General features: G+C 59.0%; 1 protein-coding gene and 1 long non-coding RNA gene across 2 annotated transcripts in view; both read left to right on the top strand.

Moving 5' to 3' along the window:
* The window catches only part of CAMK2D (calcium/calmodulin dependent protein kinase II delta), a 153129-nt gene that overhangs the window by 135958 nt on the left and 7365 nt on the right, over window positions 1–9806 (top strand). The window lies entirely within an intron of this gene.
* LOC111729803 lies at window positions 12–5325 on the top strand. Its single transcript, XR_002776392.1, has 2 exons — window positions 12–1185; window positions 3043–5325. It is a non-coding gene; the product is annotated as an uncharacterized LOC111729803 (long non-coding RNA).

Genomic DNA, 9806 nt, shown 5'->3' with positions numbered 1-9806 from the left:
GGGCTCACTTCACGTGCAGTTCAAGTTTGAGCTCTCGGTCACGTTAAACGCATGAAGACCTTTCGGGTTTGTGTGGATGGAGAGTCCGTATGCGTCTAGTCTGTCCCTCTGGTTAAACGTGCTGCGTGGTAGCCGTGGACGCTGGTCACTGTTGTGAACATCGAGCCTCTGGAAGGACACTGCAGCACTGTCCCCGATCTGCCCCTCGTCACTGAGCACATGGCTGTCGTTCGGAAATTGTTTCCAGTTTTTTGTGGCTCTAGCCTTTAATCATCCCACGTAGGAAATGGTGTCTCCTGATTATTACTCAATTTCTTTGCTAGAAACTTCATTATTAATCAGAAAATTTGTCAGCATTTTTAAGGAACGTGTCTTAATGCTGGCGCTTATGGTGGTCTTTCAAGTGTGTTATTAATCTCCAACTTATTTGTAGTTTTACGAAGAAATAGCTTTGTCTTTTCGTTATGGGAGTGGGATTCTTATCAGTAACGGCCAGTTTCTAGTTCAGATACGAACGAGAAGAGTCTAGTTGTTCTTCAGAGTAAATTGTCCGTTACGATTCCATTGCGACGACCCATCCCAGACACGGAGGCTCGGGAACTCGGGTCAGCTCGCCTTAACGCCTTCCCCCCCGCAGCACGTGGAGCGATGACACCTTCCTCCACAGAGGCCTGAGGCAGGCCGGCAGGCCGCGGCTTCAGCGCCGGACATCACTAACTGCCCTGCACAAAGATGGGGCCGTTAACTGGTCGAGAATAAAACTTATTCTTTTGAAGGTTCAAATCCATTTGCCTAACATAGTCAGTCTCTCATAAATATGTAGGAAAAGCACAGACATGTCCTCAGGCAGCTCTGAAAATAAGCTGCACACTCGGCTGAGTCTGCAGATCACCTGGATTTTTCCTGCTTCAGAGACGAGGCGACCAGAGCCCTCCCTTTCCTAAACGTTTGTAGCATCTGTTTGCATTTTATTCCCGTTAAAACCATGTAATGTGTGTGTCCGTTTGCATGTCAGCATATGCACACAGCCTGCCGAAGAGTTTTGCATGATGTGAACGTCACTCACCAGTTTTTTAAGAAGAAAGAGGTCAAGCTGTTTATTGTTTGCAACTTAAAATGTGTCTTCTCCCCAACAGGAATCGACAGAGAGCTCCAACACGACCATCGAGGACGAAGACGTGAAAGGTACGGTGAGGCCGGAGGTGGCAGGTGGAATGACTCGTGCACTTAGGGACTGGGCCTGCCCCGGGACGCAAAAACATTTTTCATTACTATTATAGTTTGTTGTTATTTTGATTACACGTGTGAATTTCATCAGCGTTTTTTTCACATTATCTTTTTTCTGTTTTTAAACTAAGGCAACATGTATATTCAGGCACATTGCGATTTTAAACTAGTAACATAACAGTTTAGAAACATAATAGCAAATTGTAAAGGTTTCGGTCAGAAGGAAGTGTAAAATGGGTTCGCGTTACACCCACGTAACCTTCTGTTGAGTGGAGCATGACAATAGCTACTTGAACTTTCAGTGGTCTCAAGTGGGTGTCAGCGGCATTTGAGTTTGGCGGCCTTTCGGCCCCGGCGTCCCCTCCCCATGTATTCCTGATCCCGCTGGCACAGTGGCCGTGGGGTGGGGGTCACCCCGGCGCCTCCACACCCACCAAACACGCTCGCTGAGGCGCCCTCCTCGCTGGCCCGCGGCCGTCTGGACCGTCTCGTGCTCCCCGACCCGCCCTGCAGTTTGGCTTTCGTTTCGTGACCAGCGTGCTCCGCAGGCCGCTCGTGTCTGTAGGGACGGGACGGGCAGAGCAGGAACAGGACGGGCTGTGAGAGGCGGAGCGGTCCCCACGTCAACACGCCTCGCCCCGAACGGTCGTCCTGCCCGCGGCTGAGCGTGGGCTTTTAACTCGTGGGCGGGCGTCTGCGGCCCCCAGCGCCCGGCCGCAGGTCCCCCGACCTCCGGCGTCCCGGAGCCCGCGAGGACTGTCAGCCGCGGACGCTGGCCCAACACGGGCCTCCCCGCAGCGGCGGCCTGGCCGTGCAGCACGGCACCCCACGGCCGACCCCACAGGCGTGCGCCACCCTGTCCTGCTGGCCGCCCCCACACCCCATGGCACCCATGCCTCCGTGGTGGTGCGGACCCCAGAGTGTCCCAGCACGGGATCCCTTGGCAGTGACAGCGTCGTCCCCCCACCATGAGAGAATGCCTTCGCCTGGCGGGCACAGCGACGGCAGCAGGCCTCTTGCGGCCTCTGCTGGGGTGCGGGGGAAGGCCGGGGCCCTGTGGAAGGCGGGGCGGGAGGCCTGGCGGCGGCCTCAGCGGGGAGCAGGCAGCAGCGGGGGGCGAGGGCATCGACACGGCCGGGGGCTCACGAGGCCCATCTGCGGCTGCTCTCGGCTCCCCTCGGGGCCAGCCGCCTGCATGCGGGCCACCATGCGCCCGCCCCACAGCCTCTGAGCCAGGCTCAGGGCCGGCCCTGCTGTGCGCTGTGCGTGGCCTGTCACCGCCATTCAGGCCACTTCTCTTACAAGTTTAGGAAACAGGATGAAAGCAGGGACCCCCGATAAACGCATTCCGTGCCCGAGAGTTCCTCCTCTTCTCCGTGAGAACCGTCACCTTTGGCTGTCCTCACAGGTCCTGTCCCCGCTCACGTCACCCTGGGGGCCTCGCTGTGTGTCACGGCAAAGCGCTGCCAAGCTCACCGCTTTCTCTCGAGGCAGCGTGCCCACCTCCTGGTGTGGCCCTTTTGAGTGACTTCCTAACTGTCTTGTATTCAGACTCGGAGTTGTCCCTGCCGCCGTGTCCGTGACCTTGGTGGCAGACTCAGGGCAGTGGAGCGACATTAGCTGTTTAAAGACACAAGGCACGGTCACTGCCCGAGAAGCCGTGTGCTGGAAACAGCCTGTTACGCGCTCGGAAGAAAGGTTTTCTCATTAGAGTTTACGGTGTTTCCAAATGTGAATTTCTAAGGTCTAAAATTGTCGCTGGGGTTGTCCGTTTTGAATACGTCTTTGTAAAACAATTGCTTTTGTCGACTTCAGGTGTTGTTGGGCAGCTGTCGTCGGTGGCCCTGAGTGAGTAGGTGTCAGGGCTGGCGGTGCTGTGTCGTGGGTGTGGGCGTGCCCAAGGCCAGGAACCTGGAGCCGTGGCCTTAGAGCACTGTGGACCCCGAAGACCGGCCTGTGGCCTGTGGCCACGGCTGGTGTGCAGCACCTGTCACTCCGCCATCGCCAACGCCTCGTCAGCTGCTGGCACCCGAGCCCCGCCAGCCCCTGCCAGGCGAGCGTCGGCAACCCTGTCTGCCCTCCCGGAATGCCAGAGCGTGCAGCACCATCCAGGCCGTGCAGCACCATCCAGGCCGCCCTGCACCCCGCCTCCGCCCGCACCCCTGCTCCCGTGGCCCGCTCAGTGCCCATCAGCAGCTGCATCTCTTCTCTCTTACGGGTCCCAGCCGCTGCCCTCCACGGGCACCAGGATCGCCCAGGGCCTCACCACAGCCTGTCCCTTCTCTCCGGCCGACGTGCACAGGCTGGTGGCCAAGAGGCAGTGTTTGCAGTGGGCCCGGTTCTGGCGGTGGGTCGATGCCCTGGTCACTGAACGGGGCCTGGCATCTGGTGGCACCGCAGTGCATCACAGTCCCCATCACAGAAGCACTTGATCAAGGAGCTGTCAGGATGTCCTCTGTGGATCGCGCATTAGGAGAGCCACCTCCGGGAAGGACCTCGTCTCCTGGTACCTGCCGCCCGCAGCCCAGGCATGTCCTGCGTTTCTGCCCCCAGGACATCCGCTCAGGACTCCGGTGCCATGTCGTCCGTCAGGCCAGGGGTCAGTGGGCCTGTCGTGCAACGTTGGTGGCCTCCCCAGGTTCCCAGTCCAGAGTCCGGCTTGTGCCACGTGGCTGGAGACGTGTGCGGCTTTCACTGCCGGGGGGGCAGGGTCTCCCGCCCCCCCCCCCCCCCGCCCACAGACCGGGCACCTCCCTTCTCTTCACGCTGCCTCCTGCGAGGCCTCAGGCTCATCAGCCGCCGACAAACACGGGTCAGCACCGACGCCCGGCCCAGCCTGACACGAGGCCGGGGTCAAAACGAAGCACGTGAGACCAACCAACAGACACACGACCGAGAAAACAGGCTCCTTCTTCATTAATGAGCTTTCGTAGTTCGAAGTGTCTATAAATGGCTGTCTTCGTAAGTTTGCAAAACTCTATGCACTTTTAGAAAATTCCACAGCAAAATGATGTCACAAAAATGCTACAAATGTACGTGTTGTAAGATTCCCGCCATTAGAGTCTAAATCCTGATTAAGCTACCCTATTTTTAACTTCAAATTCATTTTACTAATTAAGTTTAAAAATGTAACGTTTAGCGCTCATAGATATCACTTTATGTGGAAGTTAAACACGTAAGAGGTAATCGGACTCACCACTTATATGATCAGACTTTTCCCAGCAAGTTCTAGGTTACTTTGCAACACAGGTGCATATATAGCAAGTATAAAACTTTCTTGTTTTTTTAATGTATTTATTTTTCCCATTACCTATTTTAAATGTCTTAATTTAGTAAGCCGCTAAATTTAAAGTTACATGCAAGTTATAAATATTTCATTACTCCCTCTTAAAATAGTTCCGATTATCACTTATTTTCAACCGGTACAAGAAAATGTTAGCAAGGATCCGATCGGGACCTGGAGGTTCCGGCTGTTTCCAGTCCCGGCCTTTACTCAGGCTGCTTTACACAGGTTGCCACGGGCGACAGAATTTATAGTGAAATCAATAGTACAGGGTTGTAAGCTCTTTCCCTGCCCAGCTCAATACACTACTCTGAACAGGTGGTTAAAAGATCTCATGTTTTAAAGGATGCGCAATTATAAATTATAAGATAATACACGTTAAAGTAACAAAGTTGTTAAAAATATAAACTATTCAGAATATTTATAGAAAGACATTTAGCTCAAAGTCGGTACAGGAATAAGGGGCTGCAGTTTTAGTGGCTATTACGACAGTGGAGAAAATGTGTCCACTAATCCGCGTCCCCAAAACATCGGAGCCTGGCGGGGCATCACATTAGCAGGTTAGAACTGGGGTTGTACTTCATGTTTCTAAAGTAGCCGCTACGTAAAATCACTTTAGCTGAGTCTCTGATGTCTCTATTTGACCTCATGCATTTCCATGCAGAAGGTAAATCACAATTATCTGTTATATTTTTATTAACTATCAACTTATATAATTCTGAGATTATTAGAATGAAATGATCACTTCAGTGAAATAGTATCTCTTTTGCCGAGTTTATATTATACCAATAAATATATCTAGAAAGTATGTGAAATTATACGACTATCATTTAGCGGTTCTTCTCATAAGTCAGTGAAATGGCCTCTTCCTCCCGCTAGGTCCCTGCTCGAGCCCCTTTGATTTGCTCGGGGGAAGTTAGACCGAACATAGTCAAAGAAATAGACCTTGGTCCTGTGCGTTTGAATCCGTTCTCCCAGGCTGCGGGCCGTTCCGTTCCAGAGCAGCGTGTTAAACAGAATCGGATGTCACGAGGGGCAGGGATGGCCTCTGGCACCCGCATGCTGGTATTCCCAGCACCCGTTTCGTGCAGCCGGCACCCTGTGGGCGCCTGTGGTGTGAGCTGCCCCAAGTGGGAGCCACGTTTCTTGTCCCCGTGAGCAAGCGTGGAGAAGATGGAGGTCGTTCTGCGTGATGAGCCTTCCCGGCGTCCAGCCGGGACCCAGATGATGCTGACACAAGGAGTGATGTGTCCACTAGAAGTCGTCGTGGGGGCGCAGCCGCCGACAGCCCCGTGCGAGCAGACGGGAAGCGCCAGGTGCGTGAAGCGCGTGCCATTCCTAGCGGGGAGAGCGCTACGCAAGGCGTTCACACTCACCCCTCCCTCAGCCGAAGCCGTTAAACAGAATCTGCCGATCGTGATACGAACATCAGCGTCGTGTTTGGTAGAAGAGGCTGACTCAGGTGCCAGGGCCACTGGGCCTCACCGCGGTGAGCGACGTCCCCCAGCGTGCCACGCGGGAGTGGCTGACAGCTGGTTCGCCGCCTCAGGTGGGAACGCAGCGTCCAGGCGTGGTACTGAGGTCTGGCCATTCCCGAACTCGTCGGCTGTGTCGTCTTAGGAAATCAGCGTGACTCGATGTTGCGTGCGTCACAGGTTACACTGTCCTGTGGCGTCACTGCTGGCAGACCCCTCTGGGACGCCCTCACTACCCATGCCTCTGTCCTGCCCCGCCCCGCGGCGTCTGGCCCAGTGCTTCACCCATTACTGGGTCTGCGACCGGCATCACACGTGTTCAAGCGTGTCGCAACCTCTGGATGCCACGTGCTGTCACGCCCTGGTCCCCCCCACAGCCCTAGGCCTGCGTCACGGCCTTCCTCGTCACCCCACGCCCGGCCTGCCAGTGAGGCCTGCTGCTCTTCCTGCAGGGTGCACCCCGTCCTCTCCAAACGCCACCTCTGTTGGCCTGGACACTCCGCTCCTCTGCCGCCGTTACCGACGTCCCTCCTCAGCCGCTGGGCCTGCTTTGGTGTCGCGTGCCTGCAGTCTGTCCACGGCATGGCGGGCAGTGACGCTTAAACCCGTCGCCGAGTCCTGCTCCTGCCCCGTCCCTTGCAGGGTCCGAGGCCCCCCCGCCGGCACCATCTCTCCGCGTCCCATCGTGCCTGACCCTGGGGGTCTCGGTCTGTGCGCCGTCCATGGCCCCCGCCCGCGGCTCCTGCCGCAGGGCCCCGTGGCGCCTCCGTCAGCCCAGACGCCGGCTGTCAGCTGCGTCGTGCCCTTGTGTGGGCCCAGCGCCCCGTCCCCTGCCCCCTCCTGCCTGCTGCTCGTCGGTGTCTGACGCATCGGTTTTGTTTGCCGTTTGTGGCCGCCCCGTTCCCCCCCCCCCCCGCAGCGTGCAGGTCTCCGCAGCAGAGACGTGTCTGCATCGTCCACACTGTCCTCTCGGAGCCCTGCCCGGCGTCGGGCAGCAGCAGGAACAGCGGACCCACAGGTGCTGCAGGAAGGAGCACGGCCTCTGAGCTGGCGGGATGGCTCGAGCAAGTCACGTCGCCTTCGTCCTTCAAGTCCCCAAGTGCCCAAGGTCTCTGGGACATGTAGAAGCTGAACTAAGTGGACCCCACTCTGACTGGCAGGAGTAACTGCAGCCCTGAGCTGTGACCTGGCAGAGCTGGCGGCCGTCCCTGCTGTCAGCGCTGTGTCCCTAGGCGGGCTCGCCGGAGGCTGCGCGATGCCCGACGTCCCCGCGCCAGGCGGGCCTCGTGCGTTGCCGGCCACGGGGCTCCCGGGCGGGCTTCGTTGTTGAGTCATTTCACCTTGACACCCGGCGAGTGGGAGGCCCGGCCGCGAACGCCTGGCGCCCTCTGCGCCCGGCCGCCCTGGACAGAAGCGAGTTCGAACCCGGCCACCGCCGCAGCTTTCTCCCCGGGCCTGTGCGCTCGCTTCAGCGCCTGGAACTGGGCGGCCGCCTGCTGACCCCGAGGTGTGCAAGGCCAGGCCGACTTCTCCACCGGCTCGGGCGTGGCTGCGGTGCCGTCAGATGCGCAGATGCACACCGCCCTCCCCCGCTTCGTCCTTGCACGCGCGGCGTCTCAGACGCCCCCCTCTGGTTGAGGAAGGCAGGGGGCCGCCGAGGCCCGGTCGGACACATGACCGTCTGCCACTGGCAAAAGCCTTTGAGGCCGGAAGGAAGCGGCTCTGAACGAAAGGGTTTGTGGGCTGGAGCGGGGCCGGGCCTGGGTGTGGGCATGTGCCCCAGGCTGAGGGCGCCATGCAGTCCAGGCAGGGGGTGTGAGCTGTTCAGGGGTGGGAGGAGTCTGTCGTCTGTGGTTCGGGGCTGAAGACAGCTCTGGGCCGGTGCAGAGTCCGGACGGGGTCGTGTCTGCTGGTCTCGCTGTGGGTGACAGTCTGGGATGCTGTCAGCAGATGCTCTCTAGGTGGCGTGGGTGCTGGGGACGGCGCTTGGCCACCCGTGGTATCGGCTTTGAGCAGAGTAGACTGACCTCCCCTCTCTCCCATGCCCAGGCTCCCTGTGGCTGACGAGGCTGCAGGAGGACTCAGCAGGGTCAGCACCGAGTCTGGACACTCAGGCCGCACCACTGTGGAGGGTGCGTGGCCGGAGAGCCAGCAAGGAAGTGGGGGAGGGCCCACAGGGGACAGGAGGGTGGCCTCGTCCCAGCCGCGAGGGAGCGGGGCAGGGGCCTGGAGCGGGAACAGCTGGACTTGGGAGGGCGGCCACCAGGGCGGACCGTGACGCCTCGCCCGGGACGCAGCGGGAGGCAGCAGGGGCTGCGGGGAGGAGGCTGCGGTCGCCTCCGCCCAGGCCGAGTGGCAGCGTGACGGGCTGTGGAGAGCTGTCAGCAGTGGGCGCCAGGACCAGGGAGGCTGGTCAGGGACGGAGGTTGGCCGTTGGCCAAGGCCGTGCCCCCAACGGCTCCCCACGTCCAGGCCCCCCTCCTTCCTGTCGCCACAGGCAGATGGGGACCCACTCGGGCGAAGGGGAGGCGTGGGCACTAGCTTCCCCGACGTCTGAGTGCCTGGCGCCACCGTGCCCCGCGTGCTCTGCCGCCAGCCCAGCTCCAGCCACGGGCAGCGGCCGTGTCCCAGCCAGTTGCGGCGGCGTGTCCGTGCGTGAAAGGGCTCAGAGCCCCTGACCTGGCCCCACGGCTCGTTTGCCAACCCCGGCCTGGTCGGCAGTGGCCCGTGGACACGGCGTGTTCTCACGAGTCCGTCTGGTCGGCAGTGGCCCGTGGACACGGCGTGTTCTCACAAGTCCGTCTCGCACAGTCTCGGCCAAGTCGCGTCAGCCGCACAGAGCGTGTGTTTTGAATGGAACGTTACGAGCCGGACGCTCTGGAGTTTTGGAAGTGAACGTAAACATTTAGGTTTGTGGTGAAAACGCCCGTGAAGACCAGACTCATAAGACCTGGGCTGTGAGGACGGCCGCCTGGCTGAGCTGGCACGGAGGAAACCTTTACGCCCAGTGATCTGAGGGAGTTTCACAGTGTCCTTAAAACAAAATTCAGGGGAATTCAACTTAACTATTTCACCCTTTTTTTCGTTAGTAAGAGAACTGCTCTGAAATCGGGAAAAGGTTATCACGACTGTGAGCTGATCAGACGCATAGCGAACGCAGCTTTTGAGGGATGTGGAGAAATGGCGTGTGCTTTGCCCACTGGGATCTTTTAACTTAAATAGGAAGAAGGTTACACAGGGAGCGAAGACCGAAATGACTTAAAACCAGTAATAACGCGACTGAGCCAAAGCAGCGGCCATGGCGTGCGCCGTGGCGTGTGGCGTGTGGCGTGTGCTGTGCGCTGAACTGCACAGTGGGTGGCTCACCGTCGGTGGCAGCGGAGGCGGGCGTGGCAGGGCGGCCTTGCCGTGGCCTGCGGGCTGCAGCCGCGTCCTGCCCCTGGCCACACCTGCCATGCCGAGTGGCAGCTCTGCGGGCCTCCTGTCTGCGAAGCTGCCCACGCCCCCCACACGGATTGCGTGGATGGTCACTGCGGGCCACACACCCGCACGCTGGCAGCCGCCGGGTGAGCTACTCGTAGAGCTGCCGGAGCCAAACAGTAAAAAAGTACAAATGCTCAGAGGAAGTCAGTACTAGAGGCGATGAGAACCGGTTAAAAACGCAGCCTGGGCTTCCCAGACCCTGTCACTCTCCAGCAAGCGGCAGGCGGCTGTGTCCCTCATCCCGAGCGGCAGGTCTCAGGACACCTGCGGGCCCTGAGTATGTGGCCAGCAGCGGCCAAGGAAGCTTCCCACGGGCTCAGCGGAGCCAGGCCCCAAGC

This window comes from Pteropus vampyrus, unplaced genomic scaffold, assembly GCF_000151845.1.
Source record: "Pteropus vampyrus isolate Shadow unplaced genomic scaffold, Pvam_2.0 Scaffold282, whole genome shotgun sequence".
NCBI lineage: Eukaryota > Metazoa > Chordata > Mammalia > Chiroptera > Pteropodidae > Pteropus > Pteropus vampyrus.
The sequence above is the reverse complement of the archived record's forward strand: the minus strand, read 5'-3'. Positions and strand labels throughout refer to the sequence as shown.